The sequence below is a fragment of the Rousettus aegyptiacus genome, unplaced genomic scaffold, assembly GCF_014176215.1.
Source record: "Rousettus aegyptiacus isolate mRouAeg1 unplaced genomic scaffold, mRouAeg1.p scaffold_m13_p_6, whole genome shotgun sequence".
Classification (NCBI taxonomy): Eukaryota; Metazoa; Chordata; class Mammalia; order Chiroptera; family Pteropodidae; genus Rousettus; species Rousettus aegyptiacus.
Window position 1 is genome coordinate 40,826,809 of NW_023416309.1, and position 12,025 is coordinate 40,838,833.

General features: G+C 35.4%; 1 protein-coding gene across 9 annotated transcripts in view; it reads left to right on the forward strand.

The window, feature by feature from the left end:
• The window catches only part of GBF1 (golgi brefeldin A resistant guanine nucleotide exchange factor 1), a 99,016-nt gene that overhangs the window by 28,306 nt on the left and 58,685 nt on the right, over positions 1-12,025 (forward strand). The gene's annotated exons all lie outside the window — the stretch shown is intronic.

The following is a 12,025-nucleotide window of genomic DNA, read 5'->3' on the forward strand; positions in this document are numbered from 1 at the left end:
GACAACAGATATTATAATATGGATGGACCTCATATTCCAAAAATGCTTTTGATTCAATAATTTGAAAGAAAAAATGTGAAAGACAAAGTGACACTATGAAGGATGACTATTCAAAGTGCTTCTACTAGAAAATCCTGTCCATTGGTGAAGTTTAAACTGTCCTTAGGTTGGGGAAAAGACTGTTCAGAATGCAAGATAAGAGATGATGAAGTACCTGTGTCTCCAGAGAACTCTGCATTGAGTTGTAATGCATAAGAGTGAAATTCCTTACTGTGGTTTTGCATAACATGAAATCTTCATGTGAATCTCAGCAGATGTAGTCTCTAAGGAGAAATTTGTGGCTAGCTGCAACAGCTTGGGTTCAGAATGCCTCCAGTGGGATGCAAGACAGAGATCTCACTGACATTTCTGCTTCATAGCAACCAGTTTTGGTTAGTGAAAAGCTACCAGGTCTCCTTCACTTTTGCAAGAATCTGAAATAATTCCTTTGCATCATGGTCTGAGGTGACTGCTTGACTCTACAAAAGCTACAGAGGAGACACCACAGGCTTTAACTGGAACTTGTTATGGTTTCCCAGAAGCAAAGCTCATATCTTGTTAAAGCACTTTAGAAAAAGAAAGATTTAGAGATAAGAGAATCTTTCATTTTCAAGAGCCTTTTTTAAAAATGGAGGTAAAAATCATTTAACATAAAGTTAACTATTTTAAAGTAAACAATTTAGTGGCAGTTAGTACATTTGTAATGTTGTACAACCACCACCTCTGTCTAGTTCCAAAACATTTTCTTCACCCCCAAAATAAAACATGTACCCTTTAAGTAGTTGCTTCCCCTTCTCCCTTCTCTCCAAACCCTGGTAGCTACCAGTCTACATTCTGTCTCTATGTATTTACCTGTTCTGGATATTTAATATAAATAGAATTATATAATATATAATCTTTTTTATCCTGCTTCTTTGACTTAGAGTAGTGTTTTTGAGATTCATTCACATCGTAGCATGAATCAGTAATTTATTCCTTTTTATGGCTGAATGATATTCCATTGTGTATAAATACCATAGTTTATTTTTCAGTTTATCCACTGATGGACATTTGGACTATTTCTGCCTTTTGGTTATTGCAAATGGTGCTGCTAGAAATGTGTGTATGTGTTTTTGAGTACTCGTTTTCTTTTCTTTTTTAATTATAAACCTAGCAGGGAATTACTGGATCATATGATAACCCAATGTTTAACTTTTTGAGGAACTGCCAAACTGTTTTCCAGAGCAGCCGAGCCATTTTACAGTCCCAGTAGCAATGTGTGAGGGTTCCAGTTTTTCCACATTCTCACCAACACTTATGATTTTCTGGGTTTTTTATTACAGCCTCAAAATCTTTTGAGAATGGATGAGGACTGTGATGATAAAACTCTTTCCAGTCCTTATGGGTCTCCTAGTATGCTTCTCTCGAAGTGGCTGGATGACTCTTCTGGGCCAAATAAGCATCGAGGTTCTAGCTTTTGTGTTGAAGAATAACTTTCTTCTTAAATCTGCGACAAACATAGTGATCATAGCTGATATGAGTCGCATAGACAGGATTGAAATCTGATTTGCCAAAAAAAGAGTGTCAGTTACACTTTGGATCTTGAGAATAGATGGCAGTATTTCTGGCTTCATCTGCTGTCACAATCCTGGACCAGGCAATGGTATGGGTCTTGCTGACTATACAAGAGGCTCAGCTTGCTTGCAGATTGCCAGCTTATTTTCTTGCTTGCTAAATAACCTTCTGGAGATGAGGGTTAACTCTAATTCCTAAGTGACTGGTTCTTTTTAAGGTGCTATATAAACTAATTTCAGTTATTGCATTACTTACCCATGTGAGATTATATACAGATGTAAAAACTATAATGTTCTCATTTCTTTGCTCTCTGGCAGGATGGTTTCTTATTTTGATGTCTTCTGCATTAAATTATTATTTCCTAAAGGCCTATTTCTTACCTTCTCTTTTTTTAGGCCATCAATTTCTACTTCTTGTGTTTATATAATTTTGTGATTTGTCTAATAATAGTCATTATGGTTAATGTCTTAGTATGTCTTATCTAAATTTATTTTTCTTTTGTGAAAATTTCTGTATGTGGAAAGAGAAAACTGATGCTGGGATCTAGGATGCTTGAATTTTTAGTTCTCTCAATTTCCTCTATAAATCTAGCTTTCCTTTTTTTCTTAACACTGCTTTTTCTAGTTTATGTGTTGAGTGGTTGATTTTTCTGGCTTATAGAAATTTTTTTCTTTTTTGCTACCAGACTGTTTGTTATGTTTTTTCCTTGTAATATTCGAAGTCAGAAAACATTTCAGAGTTTATTGCTTCCATTGGTTGCTTTTTTAAAAATGAGTTTGGACTCGTTTTCAAAGTAAAGAAAAAATTGTAGTCTCTACTGTACCTTCTCCCCACCCCCCAACACACCCTGATGTAAAGTTTTCAAATACATCCTAACTATTTGATCAAAGTCAGGCTTTGAATAAGGCTTTGTAGTCAGGTGTGGTTGAATGAACAGGTACATCTGGATTTGGTCCTGAGAGGTTTGGGGATGTACAAGTATAAGGATTTATTTTTTTTCTCCCCGCCCCCCCCTTCCAATAATGTACTGTGGTCTATAATAGGTTGAGTTGTAACATTCATTAAACCACTCCTCACATTCCTTGTTTTAAAAGCTTATCAGGATGACTTTGATTTAGTTATTTGGAACCAAAAAGGCAGTTTGTGGAGCCTGGTCAGGAGCTATGGAGTAGTAATATATCAGAGATCAGACTTAGGTCCCGGTGGAATTATTCCTCGGGATTTATTTGCCTGGAAGTACACACAGGAGTCAAATGGTATGTATGGAAAGCTTTGCTGGGATGCAAATTGGATACATTTTGTTGGGACCTGCAGGGGATTTTCACTGCTTCATAATTTTTCAAAGGTTTGTTATACATCAGACAGTCACTGCCTCTTCTTTAAATCTTTAAATCCCCCCTCTTTTTCCTGTTGTAAAGGTCAGATTTTTTTTGACAACTGTGTGCAGGAACAAGATTTGCTAAATCCCTTCATTTTTATTCATACAAATATCAGCATTCAGTGAGTGTCAGTTATCCCAGCATTTAGAGGTAAGGAAAACTCAAGGAGAACCTTGTGAATCTTAGCTTAGTGCCAGGCATAAATCTCTGGGGATAAGTTTGCTGCCTCAACTTTAATCCTTGACTACTCTGATATAGGACAACACCCTCACAGTTGCTTGCACGTGAAGCCTACCTTTCACTCACCTCATGTCTATGGTTGTAGGATAGATTATATAATTATTGGGAGGGAGCTGTGTTGAACTCTTCTGATGGGGCCTCTTTGCCTGTTACAATCCTTAGTTAAGATTAGAAGAAGAGAAGGACAATTTATTTCATTCTGTAGCCTTATTTAGCTTTTAGTGGTATCTTGAACAGCAGGCTACTTTTCATTCGAAGATGATTCTTTTTTTTTTTTTTTTTTTTACCCAGTAGATGAAAGCACGATATTACCATATGCTATAGTTCCCCATCAAGCTTGTTTAGTTTGAGGTTATGTTATGTTATTATGCTGTCTATTTGCTATATAACAGATTACCCTAAATCTTAGCATCTTAAAAATTGTTTTATTTCACACAGTTTCTGAGGCTCAGGAATTTGGGAGCCACTTAACTAATGGTTCTGGCTTAAGGTCTCTCAAGTTGGTCAGCCAGGGCTATAGTCATTGGCTGTGCTGGAGGATCCATTCTGAAGCTCACACATGTGGCTATTGTTAAGAAGCCTGTTTCTCACAGACTGTTGTCCAGAGGCCTCAATTCGTCACAATGTGGGCCTCTCCATAGGACTGCTAACAACATGGCATTTGGCTTCCCCCTAGAAGAATGATCCAAGAGAGAAACCAGAAGCCCCACATTGTTTTCTGACTTAGTCTTAGAAGTAATGTACTATCACTTCTGCCATATTATATTGGTCACCCAGACTAACCCTGATATAATCTGGGAAAGGATTGCACAAAGGTCATTGTCATTGGGAGTCAACTTGGAGGTTGGCTACAATAGAGGTTAATTGGATGCTTTCAGATGTTCACTTGGACTTAAAGATTGATTTTTTTTTTCTGAAAAAGTATGTTTTCCCTATTCAGCCCTTTCTGTCTTTTTACAAATTCTCATGTCTTTGAAATCATTCAGGACGTATATGGCAAATATATGTGTAAATATTGCTTCAACATGTGAATCTCTTTCTTTTCCATTGCCATGTCAGCCTTAAGCACTAAAAAAAACCTTTTTTTTTTTTTCCTAAAGCAAGCCAGTAAGCATGATCCCTCTTTCTGCTGCTGCTTTCTCCCTCCCTCCCCTTCTCTCTATTTCTCTTCCTTTCTAGGGAACATCTGTAGCAGCTGGTCCAAGGATCCTGCTCCTCATTAGAACCCCTCAGTTGGATTCAAGTAATCCTCTGTGTTTCCTCAACCTGTTTACCACTGATCCTCTAAAATTTGGTGCAAATAAGCTAGAGTGACCAGAGTTATGGGCTCACCATTGATCTTCCAGACAGAGATATATAATAATATGAGCTCTTCTTGGACTCTATCCAGGAGCTCTGAACTGGAGTTGAGGGCCTTGTACATGGGAGATATTTAAAAACTAAATTATTTGTCTGTTACTTGATGGATTCATCTGCTACTTTGTATACCAATCAGAAAGGAGCCTGAAGAATTATTTGCTATTCTTCACTTTTCTAGGAGAAGCAGGTCTGTAGTCACAGTGATAAAGAATGCACAGGTTGATCCTGAAGCCAACCAGGAATACTGTGCTGCCTTTTTGGTGACCGTGAGAGCTATATGCTGTTAAATTGACCTCTTTCCCCACCTTGGTATATACCAAACTCTAAACCTGTTAATAGAAATCTCTGTTGTGAAATTGAACTTGTTCAGCCTTTAGGGAATTAAAACAGAGAGTTCGTTTCTCCTTTCTCAAAAATCCCAGAGCATCTTTGGCTTCCTAGGAAACAGCCTGAAACTGTGGATAAACTCTGGTCTCATATTCCTGTTGCCATTGACAGGCCTAGTAAAAAATTTATACCTGGGAAAATCCATTGAATGCTTTTTTTGACTTAGGTTGTACAAAACCAGAGAGGATCCAAAATCGTGTTTAAATTTATAGACGACTATAAACAAAAGTAACAAAGCAGGCAAACAGGAACAAAAAAACCTCTTGTCCATAAAATCACTATTTACCTAACTCTGATCTTCTGTAATCCTTATCATTATATACACATCATTTAAGTAGTTTAATCAATATGCCATATTATTTTTGTTCCTTTTATTCATTTAACATAATTTAAAACAGAATTTTACATCCATTCACCTATATATTTATCATCTTTAATGGCACTATAAAAATACACATCAAATTAGAATGGCATAGGTTATTCTTTTAGATTTTTAGGTTTATTATATGTAAGGGATTTTAGTTATCTTTGTACTGATAGCGTGGTTTTTCTTTCTAATTATCTTCATGAAATAATAGTCCCATTAGTAGAGTGACTGAGTTTTATTATAGCTGCGCTATTTTTCATATTGAGTTTTTTAACTTCTTTTTATTTTTGCTAATTTAGCTGACAAGATGATACCTTTATAATTTGCTTTGCATGTCTTTCTAGCACTTTCTCAAGTGTAGTTTTACTGTTTAGGTTTTTTCCTGTGTGCAGCATGATCTCTTCTTAGTTCTTGTCCATTTATTTGACAAATTGGATAATGTCCTTTCAGATTTGTATCGGCAACTCATCCCTAGATAATGCTTTTTTATCTTTTCGTATTTATTGCCAGTTGTCTTTTTTCCCTCTTACTGTAGACTGTTTGAAACCAGGTAGATAGTGGTATTTTTGGTCCTAACAGAGAGATGCTTGGACATTGACTAGTTTATTTACGTTTGAAGTGTAGCAGTGCGAGGTCCTGTGAAAATCTTTGGCTCAGAGTGTGCATGGGAGTCTCCCTGTGTGGAGAGCAGGCAATCCAAGGTGTAAGGAGGGGAGATGAGGACAAGACTGACACCAGATCTATAAATAACCTGTTTAGCTTTGCACTTTGAAATAGGAATTGGGTCACTTTTATTGTCTTCCCCAACTTATTTACTGATTGGCCATGAAGAGGAGGTATTAGGATTTGGGGAGAAAATGTTAACCATTTTCAGCTGTCAGAAAGTGAAAAGTGCTGATATAGGTCAGTTTTGCCTCTTGTTTTCTTTGTTGTTGTTTTTCCTTTTGTTCTATTTTTCTTTATTATTTATTTTTTCTTTCTGTTTACCTCCTGTTTTCTTATTTCTCTGAGAATGAGATGACTGAATGAAATGTCTGGGTTTTGAGATTTGTTTAACTAGGTATGATATCCAGCTTCCTAAGTAAAATAGTGGAATTATGTATGGTGAAAGGCCCTGTATCCCTTTGCCATGGCACCATGCCTAGGACAGACTGACCACGTGAAAGGTGGAGCTGGTAACCCAGCATGTCATTTTCCTCATCATTGAGCAAATTCCTTTTTTACCTCTATTATAGACTACTGTGCCCAGTCATTCTCATTGATCTCTCTGCAAAGAGTGAGAGGCCTGACTCCTAAAACTTTTTCTAAGGTCCTAGTTTCTGATGTTCTTTCTGGGCTGTCAATTTCATTCTCTAAAATGAGAAAAATACACCAAATGCTCTCTTACATCTCTAAAGTCCTAAGATTCTTTGGGTCCGTTGTCTTCACACAAGCTTGGAAATACTTTCAGATGGATTCTATATGAATGTCATTACACTTTATTTGTAATGAAAATTTTGGTGTCGATATATTATAGAATGTAATTTAAAGAAGAAAATAGACACAAGTTTTTTATTTCTGTGCATTTTGAGATAGTCTAACTTAACAATTTCCCTTTGCCTTTGTATTATCCAGTTAGGTCGCCTTTCAGATGAACTGTGCTTCAAACTTGTTTTGTAATTTTATAGCTACCATTTAGCTCCAAGTGAATGATTCTAAGATCTTTATATCTTTTATATTTTGTTCTATAATTCTTGAAAATGAATTAATACTGCCTGAATGTCAAGTGAATGTGTTCTACGTTGATTTAAAATTTTTTACTCGTATTAAAATATCTTACATTTTATATGTTAATATATATGAAGATATATAAATATATCTCAGTTAAGCTTCACAACGGTCCTGTGAGATAGGCATGAGCATGTGAAATAGCAGTCCCCAGTACCTACTCTTTCCATTCTATGCTATACCTAAGAGGTAATCCTTTCATAAACGTTTTTAGCACACACTTTTGGAATTTACTTCTGTATTTCTAAATAACAAGCTTATCTTGCTGCTTCTTGGTTTTTCAGTTTTAAGCATGATGTTTCACTCATTTGTTTTCTCTCTCTCAAAGTTTACAAGAGTCAAGGTATCTTAGAAGTGGAAGAGACTTCACATCCTCCAGAGACCTAAACTCAAAAAACTTCAGGGGTGTAGCAGATCACTTAAATGAGTACAAGAACAGGGAGCAGTGTGAACTGTGGCTAACTGAAAGGCTATATCCTCATCTAAAGACATTCAATTCTGTGTTTCATTGCACGTATCAAACAGATGCAATAAATGGGTCTTATTTGAATAATGATTCATGCAAACAAAAGTTTATGGCAGTTATAGAAATTGCATAGTTGTGGATTAAGCACTAACTAAAACTTTGATACTAAAGCACTGTTACTCCTTTAGATGTGATGATAATGATATTATGGTTATTAACGTTTTTTTGTTGTTGTTTTGGTTATTAACATTTAAGGTGGATAAAATGATATGATGTGCCAGATTTGCTTCAAAATAATATGGGAGTGGGAGAGGATAATAAAAAACAAGACAAGCCCTGAGTTGCTAATTCTTGAGACTAGGATTGGAGTATATGGGAGTTCATGATAAAAGTCTGTTTGCTTTTATATAATTTTTATAGTTTTCATAATAAATGTTAAAAAAATTTATATGATTCAGAACCTAGTCCACTTAGCAGAGGTGTATTAGAATAAGGAAGAAAGGAATCCAGAATAGGCTAGAACAAAGGCAGTTCTATTACCTATCCTGTTTAAAGGTTGTCACCAGACCTTTAATAGTACATTCAGTTAAATATTTATTTGTTGTTATAACTTCATAGTATAGTCTGTTAAATATTTATTTGTATACTGAGTTAAATAATTTTTTATTTTCTTAAGTAGCGGATAATAACATCATTCCAAAATGTGGTTTCAGTTATTCTCAATAAATTAATTTATCGATATAAAAAAATAAAACTCACAGCATACCCCCAAACAAAACACATCTATGGACCAGCCCAGATTTTTTATCTGGCCTTCAGTTTGTGATTGCTGAGTCTGCTGTAGCATTCTCATTTTATAGAAGAAACTGAAGCACAGAGTGGTTATGATTTGACCAAGGTCACACAGCTTATTAGTGGGGAAATCTAGAACTCAGGTCTCCTGATTCCACAATACATTGCTTCTTTTTGAAAAAATTGCCCAACCGACTTAAATAAGAAAAAAGCGTTATGGTTTTGTCTGGCAGTTTTCTCGTTTCCTGATTGTAGCTATTTGTTTTTAGAACACTGGCTAGAGATTTGGCTTCTCTCTTTTTGTAAAGTGATAGGGATAAGAGATTCAGCCTTAAAAGCTGGTGGAAATCCAGGCCTAGGGATGGTTATATTTCTTAGGATGATAAGGAATTGTAGAGCTTAGGCAAGTTAGAAGCATAAAACTTTAGCTGAGGTTGGAGTAGAAAAATGAACCCCTTGGTGCTATTCGATCCCCAAGTGAGATTTCACTACTACTAAAAACTACTTCTGTGTGTGGACTTTAACTTTTTAAAAAAATTTTAACTATTTTCTCCAAGTCCAAAGCACTAAGCCAGTAGCATAGATGTACAGACTTGCCAACCATGAGGAATGTGTTACGAAGTAGCTGTGACAGAGCCTTGGTAAATGCTTTGTTACAGACCGTTACTATGTTTTGCTCCCAGGTCAAATTGGGAAATAAAGATTTGAGGCAGCCTTATTTTATATATGTTTTATTTACATGCTTAATTTAAAAGCCTAATAAAACTGAGCTGTACTGGCAAAGATGCACATAGTAAATGTCAGTTGAGGGAAAAGGATTTATAGAAAGCACGAGAAGAATGTAGAATGACTATCGTAGATAGATTTTTAATAGTCTTTCCCCCATTCCAGCTTATTCTCTTTTATGTTTTTACCTTTTTATCTTACACCTGTGTGTTTATATATTTTCCTACTAAGACCAAAGAGAGGCAGAAGGGAAAGAAATGACCTTACAGAATTCTTTTGGGCAGCAAATTTGAGGTTTTTTAGACTATTTCAGTAAACCTTTTGAAGCATATCCTGTTTTCCTAAAGAACTAGTCACTTATCAAGTGTCACAGAATTCAGGCTTTTATGTATTTTTCTTCCTGTCGTTTTGAAATTGGTACAGAATACCTAGAATGAAAGAGTTGGAACTAGTAGTTTTTAGAATACATTCTAGATATTGACAAGTAAAGACTTTGCTTTTACCTATGCCTAAGGACTGTTCTAGATTAGAAGATAGGTGGATTCCACACCTGAGTCTCTATTCGGACTTTAAAAAATGAAATAGGGAATGAAAGCTATTGGCTAAAATTAAATTGAGTTTATCTCTATATTTTATTTGTAGATTCAGCCATACAATTTAGCATATATAATGGCCTCAATTATATTTTGGGGAAATTGTTTATTTCTTTAGCTAGAATATATACTCCTTGTAGTTAGGGGCCATGCCTTTTACATTGTTCAGAGCTTAATAAATAATGACTTGTATATTTAGTAGGTATTTTGTTTGGCATGACTTTATTGGCTCTATTAAATATAGATGGTAATAATATTATGTGTCAGGAATTTTACATATATCATCTCATTTTATCCTTCTAAGAATATTTCATCATAATATGATACTCATTTTATAGAAGAGGAAACAGGTTTCAAAAAGTGAAGAACTTGTGTGAGCTCACACATCCTTAATAAGTGGTAGAACTGGAATTCTAAACCTTGGCTTGTTTCACTGATGATAATTCCTGCTTTTACCTCCCCATATCATGCTCCCTTAAGAGCTTTGGAATCATTGCTAGAAGTCTTGACAAACTATCCTCAGCCTGCTTTTTTGGTAAATGTGAAACTCATTTATTCAGTTGTTCCAGAAGGGTCCTTCATATTTAAATCAAGATTATGGACTGCTCTTTTGAGAGCTTAGGCTAATAAGAGGCATTATAGCATAGTGGTTAAGAGTATGGGTTCTGTGGAGACCTGGGTTTTTGAATAGTGGCCTCACCTTGGTGACCTTCAGTAGGTTACTAACCTTTCTGAGCTTCAGTTGCCATATCTATAAAATGAGGACAGTAATGGAATACTACTCAGTAGTAAGGAGGAATAAACTATTGATACACAAAAAAGTTCGGATGGATTTCAAAGCGATTATGCTAAGTGAATGATTTCAGTTATATGACATTCTGGAAAAGGCAAAACTATAGGGCCAGGGAACAGATTATAAGGGAATGTTTGAGGTGATGGAACTGTTCACCGTATCCTCATTGTGGTTACATGACTCTGTTTATATGTTAAAACTTAGAAAAGTACACAAAAGAAAAAAAGTCAATTTACTGTATGTTCATTTTAGAAAATAAAAGTAAAAAGTGGGGATAGTAATAAAACCTTTCTTATAAGGTCATTGTGAAAATTAAGAATAAGATAATGTTATTAAAGTATTTATCACAGTACCTGGTATGGATTGCACAATGACTAAATGGTTGTTTTATTGTTACTTTTATCATTAAAAGTATGGCATTAAATTTAGTGACTTTCATTGAAGGGACAGTAGAACAAACTATTACAGCATCTGCATGGGTACAGTTAGTAAACAGAAAAGTGAGGAACCGTGAGTCAGATGGAGTATGTGTTTTCACATGACTCAGCAGGGGACTTGAGGTCTTTTGGAAGGTAGGAGATTAGGCCTAGTATTTCTGGAGTATCTTGCAGCTGGCTTTTCTGGCTGCATGTACAGTTCCCTTGATATGATTCTTCAACAAAATAGTTTTGGTCTTGGAAGCCACAGCTCCTTTCACTGGTTTCAGATGAGATCTGAAATTTTGATTGAGCAAACTGATCAAAGAAGGAGCTGGAAGTGGTTCTCACACTTGGAAGATGGTAACTGGTCTGTATAACAGCTGTGGCTTCCAAAGTAATTTCCTCCTGCCAGCCACAGTCTCTGGATTAGACAGTGACAGTAGCAGGGCAAACACCATTTAAGAGCTAAAAAAAGTTAAGGTCAAAGTAGCATTGTAGTTATACTAGCAGTGAAAAAGAGGCTCTAAAATGAAACCTTGACCTTTCCATCATGTAAATTTGTTGTCTTGTACAAGAGCTCTGAACCTGAATCAAAACAAGTCGAATCGACAGTAAAAAGGATTCTGACCTTACAATACCTGCAATACTAGACTTATAAGTCTCACTAGCACTTACTGGTCTGTGAATTATATTCATTTTAGCTAATGACACTGGAATTCAGGAAACAGGAGAGAAAAGGAATGTTCAGGGTTCTTGGTATAGGACTTTGGTTTAGGAGTGACTTATTATTATTTTTTTTAATTTCTTTAGAGTACTGACACTAAATTTCAAGCAAAGCTTCATCATTAGATTTGTTTCATAGTTTGTCTTTTTTGTATATATGTGGCTAAGTCATTGATTGCTACGAGGAACATTACTCTTTTCTAGGTTGTGAGGAAACAATGCCAATGTGATTAGCCTGTTGATTTGCTTTGATTTTGGTTTGGTTTTTAGTTCCCTGGTAGTTACACTGAGTAGTAGTTGGTTAGAACAAGGGTTTAAAATATAAGAGAATCATTAACTTAAAAAATCATCATGCACAACTCTGAATATACTAAAAAAAAAAAAAACCATTGAATTGTATAATTTAAAGAGATGAATTATA